General features: G+C 41.4%; 1 non-coding gene across 1 annotated transcript; it reads right to left on the bottom strand.

The window, feature by feature from the left end:
- Positions 1-10,327: 10,327 nt before the first annotated feature.
- Positions 10,328-10,399, bottom strand: TRNAE-UUC. The gene has a single exon. It is a non-coding gene; the product is annotated as a tRNA-Glu (tRNA).
- Between the last annotated feature and the right edge of the window lie 1,755 nt (positions 10,400-12,154).

Here is a 12,154-nt window from a genome sequence, read left to right as displayed (position 1 = left end):
GTTTTAGCGATGCTTCCGACCGACGCAACCCCCTCTGGAGCTTCAACGACGCTTCCGGACGATGCAACTCCCTCTGGAGTTTTAGCGATGCTTCCGACCGACGCAACCCCCTCTGGAGCTTCAACGACGCTTCCGGACGATGCAACTCCCTCTGGAGTTTTAGCGATGCTTCCGACCGACGCAACCCCCTCTGGAGCTTCAACGACGCTTCCGGACGATGCAACTCCCTCTGGAGTTTTAGCGATGCTTCCGACCGACGCAACCCCCTCTGGAGCTTCAACGACGCTTCCGGACGATGCAACTCCCTCTGGAGTTTTAGCGATGCTTCCGACCGACGCAACCCCCTCTGGAGCTTCAACGACGCTTCCGGACGATGCAACTCCCTCTGGAGTTTTAGCGATGCTTCCGACCGACGCAACCCCCTCTGGAGCTTCAACGACGCTTCCGGACGATGCAACTCCCTCTGGAGTTTTAGCGATGCTTCCGACCGACGCAACCCCCTCTGGAGCTTCAACGACGCTTCCGGACGATGCAACTCCCTCTGGAGTTTTAGCGATGCTTCCGACCGACGCAACCCCCTCTGGAGCTTCAACGACGCTTCCGGACGATGCAACTCCCTCTGGAGTTTTAGCGATGCTTCCGACCGACGCAACCCCCTCTGGAGCTTCAACGACGCTTCCGGACGATGCAACTCCCTCTGGAGTTTTAGCGATGCTTCCGACCGACGCAACCCCCTCTGGAGCTTCAACGACGCTTCCGGACGATGCAACTCCCTCTGGAGTTTTAGCGATGCTTCCGACCGACGCAACCCCCTCTGGAGCTTCAACGACGCTTCCGGACGATGCAACTCCCTCTGGAGTTTTAGCGATGCTTCCGACCGACGCAACCCCCTCTGGAGCTTCAACGACGCTTCCGGACGATGCAACTCCCTCTGGAGTTTTAGCGATGCTTCCGACCGACGCAACCCCCTCTGGAGCTTCAACGACGCTTCCGGACGATGCAACTCCCTCTGGAGTTTTAGCGATGCTTCCGGCCGACGCAACCGCTCCTGGGGTTTCAGCGACGCTTCCGGACGACGCAACCCCCTCTGGAGCTTCAGCGACGCTTCCGGACGACGCAACTCCCTCTGGAGCTTTAGCGACGCTTCCGGACGACGCAACCGCTCCTTGAGTTTCAGCGACGCTTTCGGCCGACGCAACCGCTTCTGGGGTTTCAATGATGCTTCCGGATGATGCAACCCCCTCTGAAGCTTCAGCTACGCTTCCGGACGACGCAACTCCCTCTGGAGCTTCAGCGACGCTTCCGGACGACGTAACCGCTCTCTGGAGCTTCAGCGACGCTTCCGGATGACGCAACTCCCTCTAGAGCTTCAGCGACGCTTCCAGACGACGCAACTCCCTCTGGAGCTTCTGCGACGCAACCGCTCCTGGGGTTTCAGCGACGCTTCCGGACGACACAACCGCTCCTTGAGTTTCAGCGACGCTTTCGGCCGACGCAACCGCTTCTGGGGTTTCAGCGACGCTTCCGGATGATGCAACCCCCTCTAGAGCTTCAGCGACGCTTCCGGACGACGCAACTCCCTCTGGAGCTTCAGCGACGCTTCCGGCCGACGCAACCGCTCCTGGGGTTTCAACGATGCTTTCGGATGACGCAACCCCCTCTGGAGCTTCAGCGACGCTTCCGGCCGACGCAACCCCCTCTAGAGTTTCAGCGACGCATCCGGCCAACGCAACCTCCGCTGGAGTTTCAGCCAGCGACGCGGCCGGTCGACGCAACCCCCTCTGGAGCTTCAGCGACGCTTCCGACCGACGCAACCCCCTCTGGAGTTTCAGCGACGCTTCCGGCCAACGCAACCTCCTCTGGAGTTTCAGCCAGCGACGCTGCCGGTCGACGCAACCCCCTCTGAAGCTTCAGCGACGCTTTCGGACGACGCAGCCCCCTCTGGAGCTTCAACGACGCTTCCGGACGACGCAACTCCCTCTGGAGCTTCAGCGACGCTTCCGGACGACGCAACCCCCTCTAGGGCTTCAGCAACGCTTCTGGCCGAGGTATCCGCCTCCTCCGGGGTTTCAGCAATGCTTCTGGCCGAGGTATCCCCCTCCTCCGGGGTTTAAGCAATGCTTTCGGCCGACGGAGCCCCCTCCGGTACTTTTCTTCAATTCTCTAACAGTCTTTGTGAAGCTAACTCGTTTCTGTTTGCTCGTAACGAAGTTCTCACAAGGACTCATAACAATCTTTGCATCAAATACACCTTGTTCATAGCCAACGATTTTTTGTACATATTCGACAGCGTCTTCAACAGACCTGACGTTGTCTTCTCCCTGATAATGTTGAACGCCACGTTTTTGGATAGAGTCAACCGGATCAGCCCCAAGGCTTGTCGATCCTTGAGCTTCCACTGTTCCGTGGTCATGGTATCCGGCTTCACCCCCAACAGAGGTTCGTGAAGATCTTTCTGGTACAGATAATCTTCAATCTGCATTTTCCAGAAACCGAAATCGGATCCATCGAACTTCTCAATTCCAATCTTTGAACTTTCCATCTTCACAGATCGTGGTGAATTTCGCCTTGCTCTGACTTCCGCCTTGCTCCGTCTTCCGCCTTGCTCCGTCTTCCGCCTGGCTCTGACTCCCGTCTGGCTCTGACTTCCGCCCGGCTCTGACTTCCGCCCGACTTCCGCCCGGCTCTGACTTCCGCCTGGCTCTGACTTCCGCCTGGCTCTGACTTCCGCCTGGCTCTGATTTCCGCTTGGCTCTGACTTCCGCCTGGCTCTGACTTCCGCCTGGCTCTGACTTCCGCCCGGCTCTGACTTCCTTCCACCCGGCTCTGACTTCCGCCCGGCTCTGACTTCCGCCCGGCTCTGACTTCCGCCTGGCTCTGACTTTCGCCTGGCTCTGACACCGCCTGGCTCTGACTTTCACCTGGCTCTGACACCGTCTGGCTCTGATACCAGTTGTTAGGATCGATATCAGTCGTTGGCTCTGATACCAGTTGTTAGGATCGCACAACAACGCACACGCTCCATCTAGATGAACATAAAGAAAAGGATAGAGAAAAGTTGCAAGGAGAACTCTGGCTAAAAGAATTTTTTTTTTTTGTATTGATGACTTCAGATATGTACAACAAGAGAGAGTACAGAGAATAGAAAAGTACATCTTCAAAGCTCTATCGGACCAGATATATATATATGGTATAGTTTACTATATATAGCTTTACCAGATTTAGCCATCTACTATATATAGCTATTTACCATATATAGCTTTACCGGATATAGCTTTACCATATATAGCTTTACTATATATAGCTTTACCAAATATAGCTTTACCGGATATAACCGTTGACCAAGCTATAAATAAGTATCAGGCTCCATAGCCTAACACATTGTGCAAGACATCTCGTTTAGCTGATGGAAAAGGTAGGTCTATCATAACATCCAACTCATGATACATATTGCAGGACATCCTACCTAAAGAGGAATAGGGGCCTTTTAGTACACATCGTAATGCAGATAATGGTTACTTATGGGTATAGATCCTAGCAACTTATTTAGCATGTTATTCACATAGTTCTAGGTACTTGGTACATGGATTATTGATGAACCTAGGTTTATACAAAATGTCATGGGTTAGGCTTTAGGAGTTGAAGTTTTAGCTTAGGAAAACATTAGAGGGTAACCTAACGTGGACTAATTCGTGTGAAAACCTACTAGCACTTTGAGGACCTCTTTCCTTTGCTAAACTTATGGGTAAACTTATTTAGAAGGTGCAGGAACAAGTTTGGAAATGAATAGTGGACTATAGTTCTCGAATTCGAGGAAAACCCATGAACGCGATACCCCAAAACAAAAAACTTGTATCTCTCGATTGGGTACTCGATTAAGCTTGTTTCTTGCCTCTAATAGTCTACCCTAATTCATAATTTATAGACGGATTTTCCACTACCATTGAAATGTCTAGAATTTAGAAACGGATTTTCCACTACACTAATTGATAATGATTTGGAAAGTTTATAAAAATTAGAAAAAGTACCATTTTCTTAATGTTTTTTCAATTTTACTTGTTCTTTGCTTCTAGATACAACCTAGTAGGATTATACACTGTCTCTTATTGGAGACCTTGAGTGTTGCAAATTCTCCTCTCCTTTGAAAACTTTCGGTCATCGAAAGTGCTTATTCTAAAATAGGTTAGGGTCCAAGGTTCTTATTTGCCTTTTGTTTCCCAAGTGGCTTCTTCTACTCTATGATTCTTCCATAGGACCTTAACAAGAGAGATTTCCTTGTTTCTCAATCATTTGACTTTCTTGTCTATTATTTGAATTGGGTCTTCTTTATACATTAGGTCATCCCTCAAGAAGAGAGTTTCATGAGCCAGTACGTGCGAACGATCTAGGGTATACTTCCGTAGTATGGATACATGAAAGATATTATGTACTGCAGACAAGTTTGGGCATTGCCAGATTCTATAGGCCACAGATCCAATCCTTTATAATATATCAAAGGGACGGATAAACCTAAGGCTTAGCTTCCCCTTTTTACCCTACCTGAGCACCCTACTCATGGGGTGCTATCTTTAGGAATATATGATCCCCTACCTACAATTCCATGTCCTTGTGCCTTAGGTCTGCATAGATTTTCTCTCGGCTTTGTGCGGTTTGTATCCTAGCTTTAATCTTCTGAAATGCGGCGTTGGTAATTTGCACCAGCCCTGGCCCAATAGTTGTCGTTTTCCCCCCTTCTTCCGAAAAGATAGGGGATCAAAATCTTCGTCCATAAAGAACCTCGTATGTGGCCATTTGTATGGTGGCTTGGCAAGTATAAGGGGTAGGTGCTTATCCCAGCTTCCTGCAAAATCCATCACATATACCCTCAACATGTCTTCCAATATTTGCTTGAGCATTTCTGTTTGACCATCTGTTTATGGGTGGAATGTCATACTATAACTGCGTATCCAATGCCTTTTGTTGAATTTTCCAGAAGCGAGATTTAAATCTGGCATCTCGGTCTAATACTATTGCCTTTTGTTGAATTTCCAGAAGTGTACCCAATACCTTTTCTGATGAATATTCATTTTTAATGTGAGCAAGAGTAGCTCAGTTAGGAGATTGTTAGACTGAAGATTTGAAGGTCACACGTGTTTTATCCACGTTCAACTGCACTTAATACAAGTTTATTACCTGACTATACAATCTAAAAACATAACTTGCTTGTTCAATCTAAAATTAGTGATTAATTCTTTTTTAAACATAATGAATTAGCGGAAATACCTTTACTTATGAATTTTCATTTTTAATATTAGCGGGGATAGCTCTTTTGGGAGAGCGTCAGACTGAAGATTTGAAGGTCATGTGTTTGTTCTCCACGTTCACCGCACCTTATACAAGTTGGATAACTTGAATATCTTATTAAAAAATTAGTGATTATTTCTATTTAAAATTTCAATGAAGTAGCGAAAATACCTCTACTGATGAATTTTCATTTTTAACGTTAGTGTGGATAGTTCAGTTGAGAGAGCGTTAGATTTAAGATTTGAAGGTCAAGTGTTTGATCTCCATGTTCACCGCACTTGTTTCTATTTGCATAACCTGACTATTCAATAAAAAATTAGTCATTATTTCTTTTTAAAATCTCAATGAATCAGCGAAAATATCTTTACTGATGAATTTTCATTTCTAATGATTGCGGGGATAGCTCAATTGGGAGAGTGTCAGACTAAAGATCTGAAGGTCACATGTTTAAACCATCGTTTTTTATCCAACGATTGCATTAGATTGAATATTGGAAGGTCTTGTGTTCGCATTCATTGCACCTTAGAGTTTAGTTGATTATTATTTCTTTTTAAAATATAACTAAAGATTTGAATGTCACGTGTTTAATCTCCACGTTCACCGCACCTGTTTCCATTTGCATAAGGTGACTATTCAATTAAGAGTTAGTTATTATTTATTTTTAAAATTTCAATGAATAATGAATTAGCGGAAATACCGTACTTGGTTGCATAAATTCATTAGGTTGCACAACTTTATTCAATCTAAAACTAGTGATTTTTTTTTTTTAAATATAATGAATTAGCAGAAATACCTTTAGTTATGATTTTTTTTTTCAAATATTAGCGAAGATAACTCATTTGAGAGCGTCAAACTGAAAATCTGAAGGTCACGTGTTCGATCCACGTTCACCGCACCTAGCTCAGTTGGGAGAGTGTCAAACTAAAGATTTGAAGGTCACGTGTTTAATCTCCACGTTCACCGCACCTGTTTCCATTTGCATAACGTGACTATTCAATTAAGAATTAGTTATTATTTATTTTTAAAATTTCAATGAATAATGAATTAGCAGAAATACCTTTACTTATGATTTTTTTTTCAAATATTAGCGAAGATAACTCAGTTTTGAGAGCGTTGAAAATCTGAAGGTTGAATTAGCAAAAATACCTTTACTTATGATTTTTTTTTTCAAATATTAGCGAAGATAACTCAGTTTTGAGAGCGTCAGACTGAAAATCTGAAGGTCATGTGTTTGATCCACGTTCACCGCACCTGATTCAAGTAGTATAACTTACTCTCTTATCTAAATTAGAGAGATGATTTCTTTTTAAAATTGCGATGCAATGAATTAGCGTAAATAATTTTACTGATGAATTTTCATTTTAATGTTAGCGTGGATAGCTGAATTGGGAGTGGGTGTGTTTGATCCACGTTCACCGCACCTGATTCAAGTAGTATAACTTACTCTCTTATCTAAATTAGAGAGATGATTTCTTTTTAAAATTGCGATGCGATGAATTAGCGTAAATAATTTTACTGATGAATTTTCATTTTAATGTTAGCGTGGATAGCTGAATTGGGAGTGGGTGTGTTTGATCCACGTTCACCGCACCTGATTCAAGTAGTATAACTTACTCTCTTATCTAAATTAGAGAGATGATTTCTTTTTAAAATTGCGATGCAATGAATTAGCGTAAATAATTTTACTGATGAATTTTCATTTTAATGTTAGCGTGGATAGCTGAATTGGGAGTGGGTCTGTAGGTCTGTAGATTAAAATTTCAATGAATTAGCGTAAATAAAATTCATTTTAACGATAGCGTTGATAGCTGAAGTGGGAGTGGGTCTGTAGATCTAAAGTTAGCGTGCATTCCTAATTCTTTATTTATCTATAAATGCTCTATAAGAATTCTATTTGACTAGCTCTGTAGTATATTTAGTAAAATGACTCATTTTATTGCATGGAACAATAAAATTGATGTTCCCGTAGAATCGTCAATACATTTTACTTTCAATGTTGCTAAGTTGAGTCCTTTTGATGTTGGTGATGATTATTTTGATTCACGGACGAATCCTGAAGAGGGGGATGATGATAAGAATCACGGTGTACATTCTACTTTCAATGTTGCCGAGTTGAGTCCTTTTGATGTAGGTGATGATTTTTCTGATTTTAGGACGAATCCTTTTGAAGAGGGGGATGATGATAAGAATCACGGTGTTCCAACTGAACCTATTACACAACCCAAGGTCAAGAAGATTCAACAAGCATTCATACTTCATCTACAAAATTGGATAGGCTAGGTTCAACCATCATTTCATGTGTTAGAAGCTGATTCGTTTGAGTCAACACCATTTGGAGATTCAAAAGTAAATATTTGCACGGTTGAAGTAGTGAATGAAGTTGCAAGCATCATTTTATGAGTGGTTAGAAAACTTTATTTATTATTTTAATTTCATAAAGTTTGTAATGCTCAAATTGACTTCGTCTTCTATGGAGATTTAAAGGGATCGAGATTAAATCACGAACACTAACTTCTTTTGTTGGGAGACTATAAATACCCACAAATTATTATGTAATAGCATATTTGTGATCAATGAAATTGATCTCTCAAGTTGAGACGATCCCCCTTATAGAAATCTGAGCATATCTTTGTTATTTCTAAGTTTCATGCAATTCTTGTGGTAGATTGCATCTGAGACATTCAATCAAGCCTTGATCAAGTTCGATTGTGAAGTGACTCAATTTAGAAAAAGGTTCCAAATCTTGTTTCTCAATCTTTGATCTCATTTTATCTAATTCTAGCTTTATCTCTTGGTTGATCCAAATTTTGTATAAGAAGGCGTTAATTTCTTTAATACAAAGGTTCTGCTTCTACAAAAGCTTGGCTCGTTGGGCTGAAGATTACGGTTGGTCTATCATCCTTCAACGGGATCTTCTATTCCCATGACTTGCTCTGATGCGGTCGTTCTTCTAACGCCGATGACATGTCTAGTTGTCGTAATTGGTAATGTGAGTTTGTAACCAATCCATTGAGGTTCTTGGAATGATTCTATAGCTTATCATTTCCATGTTGGGAGTTCAATCATGGGTCTTGGGCGAAGGAATCATTGATTTACCGCCCTTCTTGTTGAAGGAAGTGTCGTAAGGCTATTTTTTTTTTCAATTTTTTTTATTGATTTTTTTTAGTGATTTTATTTCATTTTATTTCAATTTTGTCAAACTCACTCAGGTGCTCATTTCAATCATTTCAACCCTGTTGGCGTTCAATAAGAGAGACCTTGGAAATAACCTGTAACTATTCAACTGGATTACACATTAACAATTTGAATCAAATAAAGTGACATTACCCATTTGAATCACCTCAACCCCACTTGTTGAACTTGACCAAATATCTATAACATAACACTAACAAAGGTACAAAGTAACACAAACAAAGGTACAAAGTAACACTAACAAAGGTACAAAGTTCATAAAAGTTTTTTTAATCTAAAATACCATTGAACTTGACCATTATAGTGCCTCTCAAACGTAGGTACAGTTTAAATTCGAGTCTCCTTGTCAAACTCACTTGGGTGCTCATCTCAACCATGATGGCGTTCAACAAGAGAGACCTCGAAAATAGACGGATTATCGCATTAACCATTTGAATCACCTCAACCCCACCGGTTGAAATTGAAACAAATATCTATAGCATAACACTAACATAGGTACGATGTTCATAAAAGTCTTTAATCTAAGATACTATTGAAGTTGACCATTAAAGTGCGTCTCAAAATGAGATAAAGTTTAAATATAATTTGTGACAAAAGATGAAACTATAAAATGAAAAGAAATAAGAAAATGATATTCAATTTCAGAGAATCAAACTAGAATCTCCTAGGTGAAAGCCAAATATCCATACCGTTGGATAACAACAAATTTTTGGTGTAGTTGTCCTAAAGTCTTTTGTTTAATCGCTCGAGTTTTACTATGATGTTTTGGGTAATGTCTAACTCTTTGACATGCCCTTTCATGTGTGTGATAGAGTTCTCAGAATTACCGCGACGTTTCGAGCTGTTCGATCGTGTGGCTCTTTCTTCAAAAGGGTCAACATCAAACGTCAGGTCTTTGATTGGCAATCCATCCAGAGGAGCGTTGATTGCATCAATTCCATCAACAGTCTTCCCATGAGTTTATGGTGCATGACCCATTTTTTATACCATTCACCTTCAAGAACCACCATAGTTTTGCATCGTCCATGAGATGCATTGCGACCAACGTAACTCTTAGGTCTATGAGCAAGTTCCAGTAACCTTCAAGTATTGTTCTACGTCAAAAATAAAGCTTTTTAATTCCTTAGCATCCCGGTTTCCATTTAAGGGGTTGTGTTCTTGGATTTTAAGTTTGTTAAGCCCACATGAACTTGGCTTGAGGTGTGGTTCTCTACAGCCCAACTTGTCAAACTCACTCGAGTGCTCATCTCAACCATGATGTCGCTCAACAAGAGAGACCTCGAAAACGACTGGATTATCGCATTAACTATTTGAATCACCTGCTCATCTGAACCATGACGTCGTTCAACAAGAGAGACCTCGAAAACGACTGGATTATCGCATCAACCATTTCAATCACCTGCTCATCTCAACTATGACGTCGTTCAACAAGAGAAACTTCGAAAATGATTTGATTATCGCATTAACCATTTGAATCACCTGCTCATCTCAACCATGATGTCGTTCAACAAGAGGGACCTCGAAAACGACTGGATTATCGCATCAACCATTTCAATCACCTGCTCATCTCAACCATGACGTCGTTCAACAAGAGAAACCTCGAAAACGATTTGATTATCGCATTAACCATTTGAATCACCTGCTCATCTCAACCATGATGTCGTTCAACAAGAGAGACCTCGAAAACGACTGGATTATCGCATCAACCATTTCAATCACCTGCTCATCTCAACCACGATGTCGTTCAACAAGAGAGACCTCGAAAACGACTGGATTATCACATTAACCATCTGAGATTGAACAAAATATCTATAACATAACTCTAACAAAGGTACGAAATAAGAAAATAATATTCCATTGCCGGGAATCAAACCCAAGTCTCCTGGGTGAAAGCCAGATATCCTAACCGCTGGACAACAATGGATTTTTGGTGTACATGTCCTAAAGTCTTTTGTCAGATCGCTGAAGAGTTTTAGCATGATATTTTGCTTAATGTCTAACTCTTCAACATGTCCTTCCCTGTGTGTGTTAGAGTTCTCAAAGCTACCGCGACGTTTCGAGCTGTTCGATTGTGTGGTTCTTTCTTCAAAAGAGTCAATATCAAATGTTAGGTCTTTGATTGGCAACCCATCCAGGGGAGCGTCGATTGCATCGATTCCAACAACGATCTTCCCATGAGTTTATGGTGCATGACCCATTTTTTATACCTTCACCTTCGAGCACTACCATAGTTTTGCATCATCCATGAGATGCATTGCGGCTAACGTAACTCTTAGGTAGTATGAGAAAGTTCCTGTAGCCCTCAACTCTCAGGTCGTATGATAGAGTTCTTAGAGCTACCGTGACATTTCGAGGTGTTCGATCGTGTGGCTTTTTCTTCAAAAGAGTCAACATCAAACGTCAGGTCTTTAATTGGCAACCCATCAAGGGGAGCGTCGATTGCATCGATTCTATCAACGGTCTTCCCATGAGTTTATGGTGCATGACCAATTTTTTATATCATCCACCTTCGAGCGCCACCGTCCATGAGATGCATTGTGGCCAACGTAACTCTTAGGTCCTATGAGCAAGTTCCTGTAACCTTCAAGTATTGTTCTACGTCAAAAATAAAGTTTTTTAATTCCTTAGCATCCTGGTTCCCATTTAAGGGTTTGTGTTTTTGGATTTTAAGTTTGTTAAGCCCAACATGAGCTTGGCTTGGGGTGTGGTTCTCTACGACTCTCCTTGTCAAACTCACTCTGGTGCTCATCTCAGTCATCTCAGCCTCGATGGCATTCAACAAAAGAGACCTTGAAAATGACCGAATTATCACATTAACCATTTGAATGACCTCAACCTCACTTGTTGAAATTGAACTAAATATCTAGGACATAACACTATTAAAGGTTCAAAGTTCATAAAAGTCTTTTTAATCTAAGATACTATTGAACTTGACCATTACAGTGCCTCTTAAACCAAGTTCATAAAAGTGATTTGAATTTAAGATACTATTGAACTCATCCATTATAGTGCTTCTCAAACCTAGGTAAAGTTTAAATATAATTGGTGACAAAAGATGAAACTATAAAATAAAAGAAATAAGAAAATAAAATTTCATTGTCGAGAATCAAACTCGGGTCTCCTCAATGAAAGCCAGATCTTCTGTGTAATGTCTAACTCTTCGACACGTTTTTTTATGTGTGTGATAGAGTTCTCAGAGTTACCGCGACGTTTCGAGCTGTTCGATCGTGTGGCTCTTTCTTCAAAAGGGTCAACATTAAACGTCAAGTCTTTGATTGACAACCCATCCAGAGAAGCGTCGATTGCATCGATTCCATCAACAATCTTCCCATGAGTTTATGGTGAATGACTAGTTTTTTATACAATTCACCTTCAAGCACCACCATAGTTTTGCATCGTCCATGAGATGCATTGTGGGTCAATGTTACTCTCAGGTCCTCTAAGTAAGTTCCTATAGTCTTGAAGTATAATATCAAAATATATTAAGGTATTTGATATGTTAAATTTTAAAATAATTGATGTGTATCATAAACATTAAATAAAAATATATATTTGAAATTTGAATGAGATTCATATTAATTAAACATATATTACGATATTCTACCACATTTTAATATTATTTAAATAAGATATTATATCTTAATGTATTAGGTATTCAAATATATAATTTGACAAAAAT

Source organism: Cucurbita moschata, unplaced genomic scaffold (assembly GCF_002738365.1).
Source record: "Cucurbita moschata cultivar Rifu unplaced genomic scaffold, Cmos_1.0 Cmo_Scf00097, whole genome shotgun sequence".
NCBI classification, from domain to species: domain Eukaryota; kingdom Viridiplantae; phylum Streptophyta; class Magnoliopsida; order Cucurbitales; family Cucurbitaceae; genus Cucurbita; species Cucurbita moschata.
The sequence above is the reverse complement of the archived record's forward strand: the minus strand, read 5'-3'. Positions and strand labels throughout refer to the sequence as shown.